Source organism: Prionailurus viverrinus, chromosome F1 (genome assembly GCF_022837055.1).
Source record: "Prionailurus viverrinus isolate Anna chromosome F1, UM_Priviv_1.0, whole genome shotgun sequence".
Taxonomy (NCBI): Eukaryota; Metazoa; Chordata; class Mammalia; order Carnivora; family Felidae; genus Prionailurus; species Prionailurus viverrinus.
In genome coordinates this window covers 50,785,603-50,808,268 of record NC_062577.1, presented here as the reverse complement: position 1 = coordinate 50,808,268, position 22,666 = coordinate 50,785,603, and the positions used below count along the sequence as shown (strand labels likewise).

Genomic DNA, 22,666 nt, shown 5'->3' with positions numbered 1-22,666 from the left:
GAAGCAGGCTCCAGGCTGTGAGCTGTCAGCACAGAGCCCGATGCAGGGCTAGAACTCACGAACCAGGAGACCATGACCTGAGCTGAAGTCGGATGCTTAACCCACTGAATTACCCAGGTGCCCCTACATCCTGTCTTATAAGTCATTTTCCCCATCGCATTAAACTGCCTTCTACTCTAACATATTTACACTGTTTTTCATATTACTAAAACAATGATTATTTATTGGATAAGATATAAATAAGAAAAAGAAAATAAAAATTGCTTATAACCAACTACTCAGGATAAACACTGTTCATGTTTTCATCTATGTAGCATATAGTGAACTGTATTACATGTCACAATATATTTTCCAATACTAATTTTTAACATATTAGGACAACATGTCAGAACAATATTTTTCCTTATGTATATTGAGTGATTTGTTTGATCAAATTAGATTATTAAATATATTAGTTCCCAATGCTTTTTTCTTACAACTCTGCAATTAGCTTCACTTTAGAAATATTTTGATTCATAGTCCTGTTTGTTTTTTTAATCTTGATAAATTCCTATCCTAAATTGAACTGCTAGGCTATGATATACATTGCTAAATTGTCTTCCATACAACATGCATCCATTTACATGTGAATTGGGGTTAGAGTATATGTGAGTGCTCATTTACATGATATCTTGATATTACAGTTTTACCATGATTTTGTTTTAGTTTTTTTCTTTTCCTTTTTTTCTTTTCTAAATTAAAAGGCATAATGAGCTATCATATTATTTTGTAACTTTATATTTCCTGAAATAATAATGAAATATAAAAATTTTAAAAGGGTAGTGGGCTTTTGTATTTCTTCTTTTTGGGGACTGCTTATTCTCATTGATTAGGATATTTTTTTCTTATTTATTTTGGAGTAATCTCTTTATAGCAAAGTTGGTAACTGTCATATAGGTTGTAAATGGTCTTCCTGGTTTATTTTAAATTTATCTTTTATATTTCTCATAGTGATTTCTGATATGTACATACTTTAGCTAATTTATAGATTTATTTTGATATGTGTATTCAGGAAGGCTATTCTATACTTCATACTCGGTAAACATTCACTTTTTTTTTTTAATTGCAGTGAATTGGGTATATTATGTGAGGTAAGCAAGGTTTTGCTTTTCTTGAAATGATACAAACTGCATTTTCTACTATTATTCCTATTATTCTATATATTATTCTTCACAGATTTGAAATTTATTTTGTAAAATACATGCACGAAATAATTTTTTCAGGTTTACACAGCCTCACTCTTTTTTCTCTTTGTCTATTTATTTTGCTTATATAATGTAATTCACCTTTCTTCATTTGATTGCTGGCTAAGTTCATTTTTCCAGAGTCAAGATGTCGGTGTGTTACGCTTTTGGCATCTGTGTAAGAAAATCCTCCCTTCCCTGCCCTCCCGCCCCACCCTCGCCATCCCATCCTTAAATTACAGAAGGCCATTGTCCCATCTCACTTTTGCCCATCTCCTGACTTTCTACCATGGTAATCTAGTAAAGACTTTGAGTTCTGTGTGACTTTATTATTTCACCTCCCATCCCTTCCTTTCTCCCCACAATGCCAAACAATTGTTCATGAATTCATTTTGCACCGACTGCATCACTTGTCCACACTCTTCGTAAACCCCCGAAACCATTATTTTGGCTTCCGGCAAATCACAACTTACTTTTGCGCTGTGTGGTCGAGTACCTGGCCGCTTAGGCTCTTGCCCGGCGTCTTCGAGTCCCGCGTGCTCGGCACGTCCAGCGACTCCTGCGTGTTCCGGTTCCTGCCGTGTTCCAATTCTGTGTCGTGCAGTCTCTTCCAGCTCCGCGTGCGCTGTGTGCTGTCGCGTGTATCTTCGTGGTAACGGAGCGTTCTCATTTGGGGCAGTACAAGGGCCGTATTTTTCCCTGCAGCTGAGTTATTCCCTTTGTGCCTCACCTATTTTTAAGTCTTTTAATGTACTCTAAGGTCATCTTTAAAGCCCTTTCTGTATCTCAGCCGCTTCACGTTCCTTCCACCTCCACCCGGTGTACGTCAATCGTGTTCTTGTTCTTCGGGCCCAGGTAGTTCACCGGATTTACGGCAACTACTTTTTGTCTCTCTTCAGGTGAGTCTGCTTTTATTCTTCACACTCTTCTAAGGATGTTTTTGCTTTTTTATCCAGGTGTCCTTATTTTCCATCTCACCTTTTGATAAATGATTTGTTTTCCCTTTACTTTTTCTTTCTCGCTTAGTTTTTCTCCGTATTGTGAAGTCTCTTGCATTTCACACTGCAATTTTCTTTTTATCCAGTCTCTTGTCACCTTTGTGTCTGAAGAGCATTATGTCTTGTTTAATCTTTCATGTTATTGCAGCTGAGCTAAATCACCTTTGCTTTTCATAAATGATCCATTCTCCCTTTTAAACCATAGTAAGTACTTTTATATATATTTACTTTTTAAAGTGATGGTCCATCTGATTTTTTTTTTGTACCTAATATTCTTTTATTTTGCTTCAACTTGTTTTATAAGTCTGTCACTCTCCGCATTCCTCAATTACTTGTGGATTCTGTATTTTTCTCTTTTAAATTCTGAAAACATACTGGCTTTCTAATATTCAGAGTGTATTATTTTTTTACTCCTTAAATCCTAAATTGCTTTATTAATTAAAAATAATTTATTCAAATGGAGACTTACAGAATAGCTATTTATTTATCCACATGCCGAGAACAAAGAGGGATACACAAGAAGTGTTGGGGGAATATTAATCTGGTCTATATGAGCCAGGGAAGACTTTAGAGAGGGTAAGAATTTGAGCAAGATTTAAAGGATTGATAGGTTTTGGGTGGTTTAACAAGAGGAAAGGTTGCCAAACACCACAATTTTTCTTTTATGGTTTAGACAACAATTCACAGTTTTGGAGACAGACCAAACTAAAGTGATTCAAAGACAGTCAGGCACTAACAATCACCAGCATATCAGTTCCATTTATTTTCAGTGAGAAGATAGAGAAAAAGGATACAGGAAAAAATGAACTGAAAAATGACCTTTAAAACCATTAACATGAGGGTAATCCTTTTAAAGGATTACAGCCAGATGTGTCAGGTGGTTAGAGAGCTACAACCTTTCTCTTGTCACCACTGTTCTTACTTTCTGAATCCTTGTTGCCTTGTTTCCACTTTTTATCTATTATGCTACATTCATTATCGACCAATCTGTAAATCAATGAATACTGTTCAGAAAAATGCCATGTGTTGTGGGAAATACAAAAAGGACTGCTTTCAAGGAGCTTTTAGTCTCATACAGAAGCAAATAATTAAACTTATAATTTTGAATAAGTTTAGAACATAAAATGAAATGATAAAATATTGATGAAGCTGTAAAGCTGTATGAATTCAGAAAATACAAAAAAAAAAAAAAACCCACCAAAATTCAGAAAATAACTGGTGGTGGAATTAATCAACAAAGTTGTTATGTAGATACAAAAATGTAGCTGGACCTTGAGAGGTACAGGTAAGTAGAACAGGGCAGGAGAAAATTCTAAGGATATTAATATCTAAAGATAATTACATGTCTTAGCTCATGAAGTCAGTGATGAGCATGACATATACATCCGTTAACTTGTTAATTTATCTAACCATCAAATATTGAGCATGTTTTACATGCCCAGTTTTCTTTTCAGCTCTGAAATTGGTGATATAGCGATGAATAAGATAGACAATATCTTTGCACAAATGAGGTTTAGATGCTCTGGAGAGGCTCTACTCAATAAAGAAAAGAACAAGTGAGCAGAGAAGCTGATATTCATTCAATAGCAGAAGTGCTATGAAGAACTTAAATAGAATAATGTGATAGGGAGAGAGTAAGGAAGGAATATAATTAGTTTGGGTAATCGGGAGCTGCCTCCAAATGATGAGAACACAGCCACATGGAAATGTACACAACATATTTCAGAGAGTGGGAGAAACACTTAGATAGAGCTTAAGGCATGAATGTGATTGGATTTGTTGTAAGAATGGAAAGAAGAGTCATGGTTGAGGTAGAAGGTAGTAGGAAATAAGATATGAGAGGTAGATGTGTGCAGACCATACAGGGCTATTCTGGCCATGAAAAATGTCTTTGGTCATTGAATGCACCCCTTTGTGAATTGTTTGTTCAAAATTATGACCATTGTTTTTGATAAGTGTGGTTTTCTTTTTTTTTAATTATTTAAAAGTTTGTTTTAATATTTACTGAGGGAGAGAGAGAGAGAGCAAGAGAGGGGCAGAGAGGGAGAGAGAGAATCCTAAACAGGCTCTGTGTCATCAGAATGGAGCCCCACATGGGGCTTGAACCCGCAAACCTTGAGCATGACCTGAACTGAAATCAAAAGTCAGATGCTTAACTGACTGAGCCATACAGGCACCCATTGTTTTCTTATTATTATCCTGCTTGAAGTTTATATAACTTCTTAAATTTTAGGCTGGATAGATGCCTTTTATCAGTTTTATAAAAATCTTCAAGCAAAAAATCTTTTTTAAAAAAACATTTACTTATTTTGAGAGACAGAGAGAAATAGAATATAAGCTGGGGAGGGGCAGAGAGAGAGAGGGAAACAGAGAATCCCAAGCAGGCTCCACGCTGTCAGCACAGAGCCCAATGTGGAGCTTGAACTCATGAACCCTGATATAACCTGAGCCGAAATCAAGAGTTGGACGCTTGAGTGAGCCAAACAGGCACCCCCCAATTATCTTTTAATATTGCTTTTGTCTAAATCTTTCCTCTTCTTCTGGACCTCCCATTACATATGTGTTAGGCCTCAGCACCCTGTTCATATGCTTCTTAAATCATTTCCTATATTTTGTACCCTTTTATTTGTGCTTTGATCTGTTTCTATCAAATTTTTCATCTAGTTGACTAGCCCTAATTCTTTCTGCTGTTTTATTTATTGAGGATTTTTTTAGGTGTGTAATTTCTATTTGATATTAAATAGTTGTTTTAAAGTCTCTTTGCTTGAATGTATTATATGGTTATTTTAAAGTCCTTGTCTGTCTGCCTCAATATCTGGACTACTTGTGGGTCTGCATATATGGTCTGTTTATTTTTTAATTCATGATCATAATCCTACTTCTTGGTATGCTTGGTTTTTGTAAATTAAATGATGGATATAGTATACTGACAATTTTAGAATCTTCAGGAAACTCTCTTTTGGCCTGGAGAGGATTTGATTGTTTTCTGTCAGGGAAATAGAAGACAGACAGATCATGTTTAGTGAAGTCAAATCCCTTTTGAGTTTGCCTTATTCTTAGAGTTCAGTTTACTATAGGTCTTAACTGACCTGAGATGTCTATCATGGGATGTCTATCGTGGCCCTTGTTCATTAATGACTCTTGAACTCTATATCCAGTACTAGGAAATTGCTGATGTTTCTGTTTGGCTTTTTGACTTCTTAAAGTTGCTTTCTATTTTGTTGGTTGGGAGAAAGATCTGGACTATGGGTATAGATTTTGAATCATTGACATAGATGTGTTAACTGAGGGTTGCCTGGGTGGCTCAGTCAGTTAAGCATCTGACTTCAGCCTAGGTCATGATCTCGCTGTTCTTGAGTTTGAGCCCCACATCGGGCTCTGTGCTGATAGCTCAGATCCTGGAGCCTCTTTTGAATTCCGTGTCTCCCTTTTTCTCTGCCCCTTCCCCACTCTTGCTCTGTCTCTCTATCAAAAACAAACAAAACAAAAACAAAAACAAAAAAGGTTAAGTGAAAGCATGCAGAAAGAGAAGAGTGTTTTGGACAAATGTGGAAGGATTAAGATGGAAAAGTAAAGAGAGACAGAACTTTGAGGAACACCAACTGCACACATGACTACTGTAGGACTAAGAAGCAAAATACAGTAAGAAGAGGTAAGAGGAGAAGCCAAGAGTGGGATTTAATGGAAGCCAAAGACAGAATTTCATGAAAATGTTCTCAAGTTTCCAAAGACAGATATCCAAGATCCTGGGAACTGTGAAGGGTAAACAAACAAAAGAACTGTGGAGAGTTTATTCACTCTGTTTTGCAAGCTAACAAGTAAGTCTACCACAATTTCAAGGTACTGATAGAAGCCATGAGACTCTTGAGTCAGAATACAAAGGACTATATTGTCTGTGACTGAAAAGACGCCATGAACTTTGCATTTGCATCTGCTCTCATGTCTTCCAAGTTCCGCGAGGCAGTGAAGAGTGGACCCAGGTGACGCTCCACACACCGTGAGTGTACATGACAGGTATGGATCTTGACCCCAATCTTTTAACATGTACTGTGAGCAAAATTACCCAAATTTTCCTGGGAGGGAGATATTATCTCCAATATACTGGGTAGCAAATAACATGCTTACTTCTAAGAAGACACGGTATATAGAAATCTTTGAAAAGATATTCCACAACAAAAAGCTATCAGTGTCTCTGTTCTCAAGATGTGCAAAAATATGAGAAATTCCTAGAACACTATCTCTTATAAAAGGGAGAGACAAAAATAGTTACCAACAAAACTAATATTTAGTTATGTATCTTGTGCTATTATTTATCTCATTTACTTGTCAAAACAACTCTTAGGTACTTTCCCTTTTTGTCTTCGTTTTACATATAAAAGTAGATACTGATGAACTTGTCCTAAGTCCCACAGCTAGCAAGTGGCAAAGCTGTATCAACTTGAATACTCTTTGAAGTCCTACTGTGTCCTGACACACGGTCTATGCAAAAAGGGTGTAAACCACATTCATTGGCTATAGTAACATCATGGTCACTGGTGACTTCACTGAATGTCATTTCAGTGGAGTTCCAGGGACAGAATACAGATCAGAGCAAATTGCAAAGTGATTGGGGGCAGGTATAAATGGAGGTAATGTACACAAAAACTTATTTGAGATGTTTGATTGCAAAGAGAGAGTAGAAACAAAGGACTCAAGAAAGGATATATATATATATATATATATATATATATATATATATATATAATTTTGAGAGTTGTTTGCTTGGCTATTCAGGGGAAGGAATTTAAAAAGGAAAAAATATAACATGGGAGATGGAAGGGGCAACTGACAATATTTCAAGAAAGAAGGTCAAAGAAGATGAAGTCCAGTGTGACACATGGAGAGATAGGAGAGCCAGCTCCTCTTCCATTACAACAAGAGGATTTTGCAGCTGTGCTGAGGTTGAAGTACCTATTTGATGGCTTCTCTTTGATCTGTGAGGTGGAAGGTAAGGTCATCTGCTGAGTTTAAAATACAGGTGACTGAAGAAAGCAGTTTGATTTTGAGAATAGAGTAGCCCTCTGTGAAGAACAGGCGAGAGAGTCTACAAGGAGTAGAATGTGAGTTTCTTTAGTGGTACTCAGGTGCTGTGCTGCAGAGATGGACAAACTGGGCAGCTGGCTGGATCATGGTTGAGATTTTCCAGGACAAGGGAAATAGGGGAAATGAGGATACTGGAAAAAAAAAAAAGGGTGATTGATGTGGTGGGCCATGAAACCAAAGCTGGACAGGAAAAGAAGTGAGGTCAGTGGGAAATTGAGAAAGCAGGAGAAATAAGGAGAAAGCAGAGGGGTGGCCAATGAACTTAAAATCCTCATAAGTAAGCATTATATGGTAAATTAATTGAGTGAATAAGCCGGAATAAATAGAGTGTTGGAGTTCTGTTTTTTAAAATGAAGTTTTGCTTGGGGCGCCTGGATGGCTCAGTTCACGATCTCATGGTTTGTGAGTTCGAGACCCGCATGGGCTGGCTGCCGTCAGTGTGGAGCCTGCTTTGGATCCTCTGTTCTCCTTTCTCTCTGCCCCTCCCCCACCTCAAAATTAAATAAACATTAAAAAATGAAGTTATGTTTCATTTGCCATCAAAAACCATAACCTCTGCTTTTTTCTACCCTGTCCAGAATTTTATGATCATAGACAGGAAAACTTGAGAATTAAGACCATGAACCTTTTTTTTTTTTTTTTCCCACTGATCAAATGTTGAAGTGGGCAGTTTCTATGGCAGACACAGATAAAATACTTTGTGATGTTGCCAGGAAGAAAGACTCAGCCAGGACAGAGCACCTATATTATAGGAAGCTCTCTGTCAGAGGAAATAAGGTGTCCAGGGCAAAGAAAATGTACGTTCTCACATTGTTACAGCACTAGTGTTACACAGCTATGAAACACACCTGGCACAAGACGTGGGTATGGTGAAGAGCAACCCAGTGAACGTGGGGGTGCAGATATCTTTTCACGGTTCGATTTTGTTTCCTCATGCATATACTCAGAAGTAAAATTGTCGGGTCGTGCTGTAGTTGTATTTTAATTTTTGAATGATTTTGATTTCCATAATGTTTACCAATTTATATTCTCACCAACAGTACACTGGGTTTCTTTTTCTCCATATCCTCACCAGAATTTGTTATTGCTTTTTTAAAATTTATTTTTACGTTTTTGTTTGTTTGCTTTATAAAAGCCATTCTAACAGGTATGAAGTGATATCTCACTGGGGGAAGTGGTCAAAGGGTACAAACTTTCAGTTACAAGATGAGTAAGTTCTGGGGATCTAATGGTGACTATAGTTAATACCATTATACCATGTATGTAAATGTTACTGAGATCAGATCTTAAAATTTTCACCACACAAAAAAAATTGCAATTATGTGAGGTGGTAGATATGTTAACCAACCTTGCTGTGGTAAGCCTTTTGTAATGTATACGTATATCAAATCATTACATTGTGTACATTAAACTTACACAGTGTTGTGTGTTAATTATATCTCAAACAGCTGGGAAAAAATGAAGCACATCTATTCTCAGTATCACCCTGAGATCTAATGTTGATATTGGTAGTTCTGATAGAAGTGAGGTTTGTTTTCATTTGCCCTTCACCTCTCCTTCTGTGTTTTACCCCCAGTTCTTGATAACCTTTCTCTTCTTAGGTATCCAGGGCACCTGAACCCCAACCCATGGCTGCATTAGCTGCAACACAACTGGCGGGGGGGGGGGGGTAATTTTCAGACTTTGTAGCATGTGATTATATGGTGAAAACTTCCTCTTGAAATTTACTCTTTTCTTGTAATTTCTTTCACTTGTTACGCTTTTTCTCCATTTTAAACAGTCCTTTCCACCTCCTGAATGACCTTCTCTTTCTCCTTCTCTTTCTCTTATGTATTGATGTGCTCAAAGTCTTGATTATTACCTTTACAGAAGACATTGCTAATTGCTTATCAATGTCTATTATATTCTTGTATGCTAGTTGCATGTCAGTTTTTCTTTTCCTCTTAGTAGAAAACCCTGTTTTTAATCGAATTCATTGTTCAACAGCTTAAAAAGCATTTGTTCTAGTCTCTCAGGCTGCAGGATGGGATCACGTGACTAGAGTGTCCAATCATCCTGGTCTGCCTGGGACTGCCGGGTTTTCTGTGTTGGGAGACATTCAATAATTAGACTGGGAAAATCACAGGCAAACCTGGGTTAACTGGTCATCTCACATCTGACTTGTTTCTAGTCAATAGTATGTGAAGGAAATGTCATGTGGGATATAGCTTTCTCTTTAAAAGACAGTGGGCCGGCTGTCTTTCTCCTTCTGCTTGATGAGATTATTAGTGCTCCAAAAACCGTCTTGGAATTTGATTAGGCCTTCAGGAAGTAGAGCAGAAAACTTAGGTGCTTGAATTCCTGATGATGCTGTGGAGTCACCCACTATTATACTGCTTCAAATACTCTAGATTTCTTTTTTTTAGGTGAACATAATTGCAGGTGTATGGCCCCCTTCCCTTCCCTTCCCTTCCCTTCCCTTCCCTTCCCTTCCCTTCCCTTCTTTCCTTTTCTTTCCCTTCCCCTCCCCTCCCCTCCCCTCCCCTCCCCTCCCCTCCCCTCCCCTCCCCTCCTCTCCTCTCCTCTCCTCTCCTCTCCCCTTCTTCTGTATTTCTAAGGCAGAAAGATAACATCTTTCACTTTATTGGCATAATATCATTGTTTGGTCTTACCTGGAGTTCTAGATCCATGTGGGTAGTTTTATTGGCCAGCTCTATTTAGATGATCTATGTGCCAAATCAAAACTTATCATCATCTTGTGAAAGTACGCTTCTCCACTACATTCCTTATCACGGTACATAGATCTTCATGTTGTACTAGACAAAAGTCAGGTAGTCATTCTTGAATTTCTCTCACATCCAGTTGATGGCCAGGCTCTTTTAATTACATATCTAGAATTTGACCTTTCTACTCCAACCAAATGTGTGTTGGTTTAGGTCCTCATGTTTTTCCTGGGTCATTAAACTGTCTCAAATATTTATAAAATACTACACTCTATTGATAGTTATGCTAGAGTTATCTTTTTAGAATGCAACTCTGACTCTGTGTCTCCCCAGTAGTAAAACCCTCGCTATTGCCTTCAAGAAATAATATTAAGTTAATAGTTAAGTCAATAATGTGTGTCAGAGCCAGCCTGCCCTACCTCTGCCACATCCTATTGTGCCTTTTATTACATGCGTGCCAGTGTTTACTTGTACTAGAGAGACAACACTGATCTAAATATACCAGATATGCTGGTATCTTACTGCAGGGCCATTGCACATGCAACTTCTTTTACCTGGAACATCCTTCTCTCAACTGTGATCAAATGCTGAAAGAGAGGTTCCCAAATTTTCTTGGTTCATGACGTCTTTAGTGCCTCAGTAATATTTACTTAGCACCCACTGATGTCAATACATATTTATTTCCCAACAAATCAGCAACCATTTTAAGAAGTATTACACTTAAAGCAAAAGAAGAAAATGTTATATTTCTTTCTCAACCATGGTTACTTACTAGTGGGATGTGTGCATCTGTTGGGTACTGCACAATATCTCAAGTCTTACAATTGGATTGGATCTCGCCGCCTTCATTTCTTATTCTACATTGATTTTTGCATGTCAGTAGTTTTTTTCATCCAGAAACTGCAGCTCTACAAAGACTCATCATTAAAAGGAATAGAGTTTGATCTAATGTTAAAATTATGAACTATTTTGAGGTGCTATTTCATATGCTATCTGACATTCTTGTGTTTCCTTAGAAATTTAGAAATATTCTGTGGGTCTCCAGTGGGTTTGCTATAGTACCCCAAGTATAGTACAGTATAGGGGTATAGTACCCCAGTACTTTGGCACATAGTTTGGGAACATGATGCTGAAAGACTGGCATTGAAAATAGTACCACAGGAGTTGATTTTTTTTTTTTTACTTTTAAATTTATTTATTTGTTTTTATTTAGAGAGAGAGAATCTTAGGCAGGTTTCACATCCAGCCCAGAGCCTGATGTGGGGCTTGATCCCAAGAACTTGGGATCATGACCTAAGCTGAAATCAGGACTAGGACACTGAACTTATTGAGCCACCCAGGCACCCCATCACTGAGTTTATTCTTTCACTTAAAAATGTAGCAATTGTTCTGCTCAAGAAGTCGTAATTGTTAAGTCACTACGAACTCATCAGAGTCGGTAAGTCTAACATTTTTATTTTAGATTTCACTTTAAGAATTTCTGCATTAAATGGCATTTGAATTTAAAGTATGGGCTGGATATATCAGATGAGTGAGGAAGGCTAAAAACTAAAAAAATAAGCAATGGGGAGTTTTCCTTATCTAGCTCTAGCGAGGCAGTGGACATTGAAGCGTAAGGCCCAGTTTGCCCCTTCAGGTTAGAAGCCTTCATTCACCAGCTGTTGGTAGTACTGATGGCTGCTAGATCCTGGGAATTACATTTGGTCAAAATGAGCTGCCTTGCGTAAGGTCATGGGGTGTCCGTGTGGTCAGCCCGCATCTGATGACTGCTCAGTGAAATGGTGCAAAGGTCCAGGTCCCTTGCCTAATTTTGGGACACCTCTGAGGAACCATCTTTGCTCTGGAACTGTCGAAGGGATAGACTTATACTTCTGTTGAATTGCATCATAGTTCAATCTTTCCCCTCTACCTAAACTTCCTTCTCTGGTTTGCCCAGGAGTTTTGGTAACACGAGTGCTATCTGACAAACTTGCTTCATACAAATCTCCATTTTAGAAAGAAACCAGAGGACTTGACCTAACAAGATGTTACAGTGATCACATAAAATGTCTCTTAAGCAAGGTATTATCTTTACTTACGAATATACACTTTTGAAGTACTATGGATTTGTTAACTTCTTTGAATTTATACTGTTTTATCACTGTCATTATATTGTATTAAATACAAAGCCCTAGGAACAATAGATTGAGCTATATCTCTTTTCACCAATAAATTTTCAAAACTTTTTCTTCTTCATATTATGATAAAGCAAAAACAGGGGAGGGAGGGAGAGAGGGAAGGAAGGAGGGAGAGAGGGAGAAAGAGAGGAAAAGAGGGAAAGACAGAGAGTTATATTTAGAATCTGGGATGCCTCCTTTTCCCATTAAAAATTAATACATAAATTCTAAGAGTTGGGGAAATTTTGTACCATTGGAAATGCAAATTAGTATATATAATCTTTTTTAGCATTTAAAAATAATAAAATTCTTGGGGCGCCTGGGTGGCACAGTCGGTTAAGCCTCCGACTTCAGCCAGGTCACGATCTCGCGGTCCGTGAGTTCGAGCCCCGCGTCGGGCTCTGGGCTGATGGCTCGGAGCCTGGAGCGTGCTTCCGATTCTGTGTCTCCCTCTCTCTCTGCCCCTCCCCCGTTCATGCTCTGTCTCTCTGTCCCCCAAAAAATAAATAAATAAACGTTGAAAAAAAAATTAAAAAAAAATAAAATTTTTAATTATTTCCAGTAAACAAATTGTCTCCAATTTTGTTAGATACAACCACATGCATAAAAGTTCAGCAGGATTTTATCTCATTTTATTGCTTCTCCAAAGACATGAAACAACGACCTTACTAAATTTGTGCAACTCAGAGTCTTCTCAGAAGCTGAATAAATATATATTCAGAATTTTTTAATATATTGATTAAAAAATATTACATTGTCAAGGGAACAGTAAGAGCAAAGGCCTCACAATGTCACAGTGGAAAAATAGTGTCACATTAGTAAAATGGCTGATAGAAATCTCGAGAGTGGCCCACACCCGGAAAAGGCAGAGGGCTAGAGTCCATCCAGCCTTAGAACTGAGTAAGTTTGGCCTAGCAGCCCCGGTAGGTAGTGGAGCATCACCTGGGAACACTGCAGAGATGCTGGGTGATTGTTGCAATGAGATCCGGGCACACACAACACAGCAGTCATGGAGTCAGTACTCTTCTCTGAATTGGCCTTTTTGGATACGTGCCTGTTAGGAGCAGAATGGTTAAGAAGATTCTGGATCGACAAAATCTATTTCTAAACTATATCTTTGCTGTTTATTTCATTTTTTTGAGTTATTGTGGGAGAAATGAAAGAAGTTCCTTGATTCATTCCTTCAAGGTTAAAATCACTTTACAAATGGACAATTTAACTGTTTTAATTTTATCTTCATTTGGGTCAATTTTAGAATGATGCCTTACAAGACAGTAGTTGAGAACAACGGTTAATGAAAAAAAGTCAAATTCATGACTCCTTTTGGCCAACAGATGGCGCTCATGTACCACTTAGGCAGCTGGGAAGAGAAAAAACATCTTTCAAAGAATCTGATGGTATGAAACCTCCAAGGCTGTGGAATAATGACAATGTACTTGAATTTTACCATATTGCATTTGAAATGTAAACAACTTAATTTAAAGGATATGCTTTTTTTTTGAAAATGTATTATTAAACAGCAGCCATCCACAAGAGAGCTAACAAATCAAATTAAAACACTTGTGAAAAATGCAGGATCCTGCAACCATTTTACTGTCTTCCATTCCAACAACAGAGCTGGAAGGGAAGTATGAGAGTGGCAGAAAAAAGGAAATAGTGAAATAATATGTTAAAGGCATATATGCTAGTTTGAAAATCAGAAATTCATTGTTTTGTTATGTAAAAATGAACACCGGGCTTTCTATGTCTATGTAAGACATGTGGTTTAGCATTACCCATAACATTTATTGAACATCTACTGTATACCTGGTATTGTGATATGTGTTTTACATTCAGGATGTACATTCATCCTCAAAACAGCTTTGAGTAGGTGTAACTTATCAGATGCATCTTGCACAGGGGGAGAGTGAAGCTTGTGTAGAGATGGCAAACATTTGGAGCCAACATTTGAACCTAATCCATCTAATTTCAAAATTCGTAGTCTTAACCAGTATGCTGTAACAGCCCTATAACTATGTTGCATACAATTTGAATCCATATTTATAAAATGTATTATTTAAACTTCCCCAGATTACTGTTACTCTTTTGAGCAATTATTTTTCATAAGCATATTTTTTAAATGTCTATTTATTTTTGAGAGAGGGAGAGAGAGAAAGAATCTGAAGCAAGATCCAGGCCCTGAGCTGTCAGTAGAGAGCCCAACGTAGGGCTTGAACTCATGAACCGTAAGGTCATGACCTGAGCCAAAGCCGGACACTTAACCAAGAGAGCCACCCAGGCGCCCCTCGTAAGCACATTTGAAAGTGTTAGGCATATGTTCTGGAGTCCTATGTATTTGGACAGAATGCCAGCAATGCTACTCACTAGATTTTCTTCATCTAGAAAATCAATGCAATACTGGTGAGTTTAAAGACTGTTGTGAAAAACAGAAGCACGTACAGTGCTTATATTTAGTACATACCCATTATGTGGCAGTAATTATTTTCAGAAGATATCTAAAAAAATCTGATTTCCTTCTATAGGTAAACTCTAACTCAGCAGAGAGGAAAGAAAGACCTGTGGAAAAAAAATGACTAAGGCAACATCCTTTGAGTAAAATTAGAACATGTATTTCTAGTACAGGTCTGTTAACTCTGAAATAGTCATTAAATAGATAGCGACAGAATTGTTCATATGAAGATTAGTTTTTAAGTTGCAAAATAATTCCTTACTAAGAGATTCCTAAAATGATACATTTTGAAATTGTAATTTGTTTTAATGCATTCATAATGTGATACAATTGACATGTTTTGGGAAGTAAATTACATAAAGTGAGATGAAAGTTAAGTGATTATTCCAGATCATCAAATCCTAGTACTTTTATTACCGAATCAAGATTATGCAAAATTTTATGCTATTAATTATCTTGCATATTTCTTTTACCCGTAAAGTTCTAGATTAGTTTATTTCCTGGGGAAAACCCTGTGATGAATCATATGTGAATCAAAATTTTACTGAATTTAAACCATTTTCTTGGAAATAATAAGTGTACAACAAATTTAGTAAGCAAGGGCTACACATACGATTAAGGTAGTCAGGTTTGTTTGTATGGTTCGTGTTCTGACTAATTATAGCTATTTCCATTGTGATTTTTTCCAACTCTAATTCTCTGGTATAATTTAAATCTGAGAGTTCCCCAAAGTCGGAACATAAATGTATGTTTAAAAAATCCTCAGTCCCTTGATGAATTTATTTTAACACATCACCTCCTGCATTTCATTACATGGATTAGTCTTTAAAAATGGAGAACAGCTGGCCTTAGCCTGCTGTACAACATTCTCCCATATTCTTCTCCAGGCTAAATAACCCCAATTCTCTCAGCCTCTCGTCCTAAATCCTATTTTTGAACATTTAAATCACTCTGCTGATCAACCTGGCCCTCTTCAAATTTACTCACCTCTCTGTTATGCTAAGCAGTCATAATTCATTAACCAGTTTTCAATCAGTAATAAAGCAGCTGCCACTCACTGTGTTCCCTGCCGTGTAAGAAAGGGCACACAGAGCGGGACAGCCACTGACACCAAAGATGGAGTTGTTTCCAACCACTCTTTGGACCCACACATTGGTTTATATTCATATCTACCCAAATAAAGGTTTACAGATCCTGCTGCATGTGCCAAGCCTGTGCGTCCCCTTCATCAGATTTGGGTTGGTACTTACAATGGTTCTGGCGAAGGATATAGGGTCTGTCCACTTGGTGCTTATATTCCAGTGGGGGAGTCAAATAATAACTGAAATAAACTGTAATTGTTATGAAAAAATAAACTATTTGTGTCAAGAAGAAAAATAATTTAAAACTTTGAAGAAAGTTTATGCATAGGGAATGATAAGAACTCAAGTGTGGTTATTTCTTTTTATTGGTTGATAGGTAAAAGTTTAAATCTGGGCGCCTGGGTGGCTCAGTCCGTTGAGCATCTGACTTTTAATTTTGGTTCAGGTCATGATCTCATGGTCTGTGGGCTCTAGCCCCACGTGGGGTGCTGGGCTGTTCTGACAGCCTGCTTTGGATTCTCTCTCCTCTCTCTCTGCCTCTCCCGCTGCTCATGCTATCTCTCTCAAAAGAAACTTAAAAAAAGTTTGAATCTATAAAAATATAATAATGATGTCGATAAAGACATATTCGTAGAGTGTTCATAGGCTAAGTAATCATGCATTACATGAACCACTGTACATGCATTATCTCATTGAATCAACAGACATATTTTATAAAACAAATACTATTACTAGTCCCGTTTCCTACTGCTAAGCCTGAGGCTCAAAGAGTTTGAGTTTCTAAAGTCATCCAACAACTAAGCAGGAAGGCCTGGAAGCAAAATCAGGTCCTTCTAAAGCTTAATTTCTTAACCCCTGTAATGGTGTTGTTGGGGCAAGAATAGTGAGGGAAATTCTCTGCTTTTTTTCTGTAGCTCTGAGAAACAGTAATTATTAAAACAAAAGCTTTGTCCTTCTAAGATGAGGCTCACTCTTCCCAGAAGGGTATGTCATGACTGTCTTTTATTACTCAAGCATTTCTTTGGGGGCTTCACCCCATTATCTCTCTCCAAGTAGCTTTACAAAATATTCCTTCCAACTCTGATAGTTCTCTCCCTGATATTATGGAATCAGATTTTCTTGTTAGGGAGTTATATCAGTTCAGTGTCTTAATTTTTTTTTTTTTCTTGCATATTCTGAGTTGCTATGGGCCATTTAACTGGGTGTTCTGCCTCTTAATCTGGTTGTTTCAGAATTAACCACACCAGGTGCAACAGCGGCTCAAGATCTTGGGTCTGATAAGGTTGTCTATCTACTCAGGGCATATGTATCCCATAAGTAGACTCCCATGCTCTGGACGATAGAGAAAAACAACATGGAGAAAAACCCATGCTTTCATGTCTGGATAGCCAAACCTCCTAGCTAGACCACACACAAACTAACAATGAAATTCTTCAAAGGTGTGAGTTTTTCTTAAGTTAGGAGACTATACCCTTAACCATATGATCTATTTAATTTCTTTACCATCACAGTATGTTTAAACAAAGCTTGTGTAAAGATATATGTTTAAAAGAATCACTCTGAGGTAGTTTATCCCCAGGACCATTGGTGGCTGTATTTAGATCATGGACAGTGGCACAGATGTCTTCAGGGTCAGGATCTGCTATAAACCCCTATTCCCTGGTACCCCATTAAAGCTTATTAACTTCTCTTACCTTTCACTCTGAGCTCTCCTCTCTGCTAACTGTCTTTACCATAGGAACTGCCCTTCCCATATCATTTCTTCTCCCATCCATTGCTATTCCTTCCCACCCACAGGACCTCCCCATCCACTCTTTCCCACAGGCACTGCAAGAGATGAGTTTCACGGGCAAGAAAAGCTGATACTCCTCTTTTACCTGGATGCCTTTCAGAGAAAACTCTCCCTTCTGGCTCTGCTCCTACTCCCAGTGACGCTGACCCTCTTTGGGTGCTTTGCATTTACAAATTGGGCCTGGCTTGTTGTGGATTAGTGACCCTTTTCTGGCTAAATTTATGATATTCTGCTTTCTTTCTGTAGGAGACAGAGTCGGGCTTATTATGTTGAAATAATATTTGCTGCTTAAAAGTTCTCGAAGAGAACCTTGAGCTCTTCAGGGGAAAGATACTATATAAATCCAATAAAGAATGAATATATAAATAATAAGAGGCTGGCCAATGCTGAGTATAGTGAGAAGGTTTTTCTTTTCTGCTATTGTGTAAGAGACACTATAAATTACAATTTTCAAAAGTGTGGCAGTCTTATTAGAAGCAAAATTATCAGATATCTCCCTTTTCTCTTGAGGATAAAAGAAGAAGAAATGGGTTTAAGTTGGAGTAGAAGGATTTGGGGCTAGATACAGTTTGTTTCTATGGGGCTATTACATTTAAGTAGATCTGGTCAGTATGTAGGATTCATTTAAAATGAATTAATGAAAATATGGGCCTGCAAATGATGCTGATCCTCCTTTCCACAAGCTTATTTCCATGCTGTGGGATATTGTTCATGTTCTGAATGACTCTGTTGATGAGGAAAGACAACTGTATTGAATTGAGTTTCATTCCTGACTCATGAGTTGAGGCAGCATTGGGTTCTAAGCATAGACTCGGGGCTCAGAAAAAACAGTCCATTTCAAAGCCTTTTTAACTTTGTGAGTTTGACAATTTATTTATCCTCTCAGAAACTCAGTTTTCTCGGGGTGTGTGGGTAGCTCAGTTGGTTGAGTTTCCGACTTTGGCTCAGGTCATGATCTCACTGTCCGTGAGTTCGAGCCCCACATCGGGCTCTTGCTGACAGCTCAGAGCCTGGAGACTGCTTCAGATTCTGTGTCTCCCTCTCTCTCTGCCCCTCCCCTGCTCATGCTTTCTCTCTCTCTCTCCCTCTCTCTTTCTCTCTCTCTCAAAAATAAAGATTAAAAAAATTAAAAAATAAACTCTGTTTTCTCAATTTGAACTTGGAGATGATACCTTCTAGCTATTAGGATTAGCAAGCAATTTAAGTTTATTTACTTTATTATTATTATTATTATTATTTTTTTTTTTGAGAGAGAGATAAGGGGGCAGAGAGAGAGAGAGAAAAAAAAAAAATCCCAAGCAGACTCCATGCTGTCATCACAGAGTCCAACATGGGGCTCGATCCCACAAACTGTGAGATCATGACCTGAGCCGAAATCAAGAGTCAGACGCTTAACTGACTGAGCCACCCAGGTGCCCCTGATTATCAAGCAATTTAAAAGAGAATATATGCAAAGTGTCATACATAGTGATTAGCACATGTCAAGTCTGCAGTAACAGTGGGTCAAGTCAAACCTGTAGTCTCATTGGTCGGGTGTCTCTCAATCTCCGATAAGTTACTGAGAACAGGTATCACTTTTCCTTCCTCTCTCCTTTCTCCTCCTCCCTTCTTCCTTTGGTCTGAAAAAAATTAATTGGCCATCCATTAGGTAATGGTCTATTAGTCACTTCAAACTGAGAAATCCATGGTCTGCTAAGAGGTTGGGACAAACATGTAAAGAAATGTTTCCAATAAACTGTTCATAAAATGGTATACTAATTGTCAAACAGGAAGAACTCCTAGCCCAAGGCATAGTAGAGGAACCGTGTGTGCTGGTATTATTGGAACTACAGCTCCTTAACATTTTTTCCTGTGGCTTAAATACGGGTGAAATATCAACAGAGTTTCTCAGGACTTGTTTCTCAACAAGTCCTGAGAAACTCTGTTGATATTTCACCCGTATTTAAGCTCTCTTCTTCCATATTTTGATGTTGTGACTTCGAGGTTCACATTCTTCATTAGTCCAATTCCTAGCTGGATTTAGAAACAGTAAGAGGGAGATTTATGGTTAAGCCTTTAGATTTTATCTAAAACATTTAAAAAATGATAATAAAGAGGCATAAAAGGCACAAATACACCAAAACAAAAGAATGGCACAGATTAGCTGACAAAAGAAGTCAACCTTCTAGGAACTATAAAGCAGAGGATGCATGGTAACTGATTCAACAACCAAGAGAAGCCCGACTGTTTTATAGGGGGTGGGGGCAACCCACAAATGAGCAGATTTCCCCTGCTGAAGTACAAAATTGCGGAAAGACTCTGAAACTCAAATGATCAGACATCTGAGCTGAAACTGGGGTTCATGTTATGTTTTTAAACTTCCCAGATTTCCCCTTCCAACTTCTCACAGTCAAGTGACACCATTTTTCCATTGGCAACAGACTGGACTTTTATTTTCTGGAAAGGGTGAACTTGTAGGGTTTCTTCACTTGGGGCACTGGACACTTGAGGGTGGGGGTGGGACTTGCTATTAAAAGCATAGGATTTTGTATGAGTTTACTCATATAATAAAACCCCATCTCACTGCTTTCCCCATCTTCATACCTTGCATATGGACATCTTGATATTCTTGTCCTCTGTCTTACCTCAACTTCCCAATCCAAGGAGACTGTAAAGCTTCTTTCCCCAAACAGAATACCTAGTTCCAAATGATGCTAAGGATCCACCAAGATTAGTCATTTTCAACCTTGTCTGCATGTTAGAATCTCCCGGGGGGGAGATTTTAAGTATTCTGAATCCTGTGGCTCACCTCCACTCAACCATCAAAATATCTGGGGATAGACTGAACTACCAGTACTAAAAAAAAAAAAAAAAAAAAATTTTTGTAAGTGCTTGTGAGTGGGGAGGGACAGGGAGAGTGAGAGGATTCAAAGAAAGCTCCATGCTGACAGGGGACACTCAGAGCCGGGGGAGGCTCAGAGCTGAGGGAGGCTCAGAGCTGGGGATGCTTGAACTCAGGAACCATGAGATCATGACCTGAGCTGAAATCAAAGGTCAGCCTATTAACCAACTGAGCCACCCAGGTGCCCCTGAAATAGCATTCTTTTTAAAAATACCCAGCAGCCAAAGTTGGGAAGTATCGCCCCAGAGTGAGGCCCATCAGTCAACAAATCTGATTATTATATGCACCTGCCACTTTGTCTTGAAGGCTTCATTCCTTATCACTAAGCAGTTAAAGAAAAATTTAATGTGAAAGAAACAAAAACCAAAAGAAAAATGACAACATGAAATTCCCCAAAACAACATAGAATGGAGCCAGACACTCCAAAAATCCATAATGAATTTTAAAAACAAAGATATTGTATATGTGAAAAACAGAACAAGTCATTACACAAGAGATAAAATGAGAGAACAAGATAGAACCTTAGAAATTAATACAATATTACCACAGGGGGGAAAATCAACTGAAGATTTGTAAAGCAAGTTGAAGCAGTTTGTTTCAAAGAGGAAAACTGGTAAAGAAGTAGCTCCACCACATAACCAGCTGTGCAAATTGTAGGCATCTAAACTATCTACCATCTTTCTTCCTCAGTTTCTTTATTTGTACAGTGAGATAATAGTAAGCATTCTGTATAGTATTCTTGTGAGGACTGAATGGGCTAACAAAAGCAACATGGTTAGAACAGTGTGGTATTTTTAATAAGAAGAAAAAAGAAAGAATAGAACACTAACTCATTCCTGATTGTTTCACATGCAACTGAAAAAATGTCCAGAGAATAAGCGCAGAGGTCACGGAGGGCCAGAAACTATTAAGGAAATAACATGAAAGCATTCTCCAGAACTAAAGCTTTCACGTTGAAAGGGCTCACTGAATATCGACCTATGAAGTAGAGAAAAATGAAATGAAAACAGTAGCACATCATTGTGAAATCTCTCCAGAAGACGAGGGGGAAAAAAGACAAGAGATTCTGAAACTTTTCAGAAGAGAAACACAGATTTACAAGGTTTTAGACTTTCTATTGTTAACCCTGGAAACTGAAAGACAAAGGACAATTATGCACAACTTAGAATTCTATACCCAACCAAATTACTACAATTTTGAGCATAGAATAAAGGCATTTAAAACACGAAATGAATAAAAAAAAATCTGTCTTTCCTAGGAGTGCCCCATAGGCTGTGTTACAAGATGGGAAAATAAGATGAGAAACAGAGGGATCCAGAAAGCAAGGGATTGAACATATGGCAAAGAGAGAGTCATGACAAAGTGGAGATTCTTGAGAACATGTCATTTCACACATATTGTGTATATCTGCCAAATATATTCATAGAAGTAGAATTACTGTATCAAAGGGTATATGAATTTTACATATTGACATATTTCATCAAATTTGCCACCAGCAAATCCTGACTTTCTGACTTACTGTCTGACAGGGTAACAGAGTACCCTACTTCACTTACAGCTTGTATTTATATTTTTCTTACTGTGAATGAGGTTAAGCATATTTTCACATTGTTGTGGCCATTTATGTTTCCTTTTCTGAAAAACATCTGTTCAAGTATATTGAACATTTAGTATTTTTATTCAGTCCAACTAATGTATCCTATAATGTACCAAGTATTAGGACAGCCATGGAAACATTTACTTTGAGGAGGGTTGGGATGGAATCAGTAAATATTGAAACCACTTAGCATACTAATGGCATACATAATAATGGCTATACAGAAGGTGCTGTTTAGAACCATAGTAGTCTCCAATATTATATTGTAATTATTATGGCTCTGAAGTAATGTTAGTTTATTTGAAGCAGTTAATTTTTATCTGGTTTATTTCCTTGTGCAAAAGTCTTCAGTTCATATCTGTTCTGAAATGTGTAAAGCTCACAGGAGTTAACATGCTGTAAGACAGCTCCCAGCCCTCGTGTCTCCAACCTCCTCACTCCACCTCCTCCTACACGCTGCTCAGCTCCAGCCACACTGAATGCTCATCTACTCCCCTCCCCACCTCCATGCACCAGATTGTGTCCCACCTTGGAACTTGTCTTCATGCTTCAAGCTCCAACTCCCGTTTGTTGGAATGCCAGGTCTCTGCCTCAGTAGCCTCCTTATCTTGAAGACTGAGCACAGATTTCACATCTCCCAGCATGTTTCTTCTCTCTTCCAAAGTCAAAATTAGATAAACCTTCTACATAATAATTTCCTAATA

General features: G+C 37.9%; 2 long non-coding RNA genes across 5 annotated transcripts in view; one reads left to right on the top strand and one right to left on the bottom strand.

The window, feature by feature from the left end:
• The window catches only part of LOC125155834 (uncharacterized), a 31,776-nt gene extending 29,999 nt beyond the window's left edge, over positions 1-1,777 (bottom strand). For all 3 annotated transcript variants that reach the window (XR_007148370.1, XR_007148371.1, XR_007148372.1), the window contains exon 1: positions 1,697-1,777. This is a non-coding gene — a long non-coding RNA (uncharacterized LOC125155834). The remainder of the gene's footprint in view (positions 1-1,696) is intronic.
• A 110-nt stretch (positions 1,778-1,887) lies between these two features.
• LOC125155588 (uncharacterized) overlaps positions 1,888-22,666 on the top strand; it is a 63,798-nt gene continuing 43,019 nt past the window's right edge. For both annotated transcript variants that reach the window (XR_007148284.1, XR_007148283.1), the window contains exon 1: positions 1,888-2,122. This is a non-coding gene — a long non-coding RNA (uncharacterized LOC125155588). The remainder of the gene's footprint in view (positions 2,123-22,666) is intronic.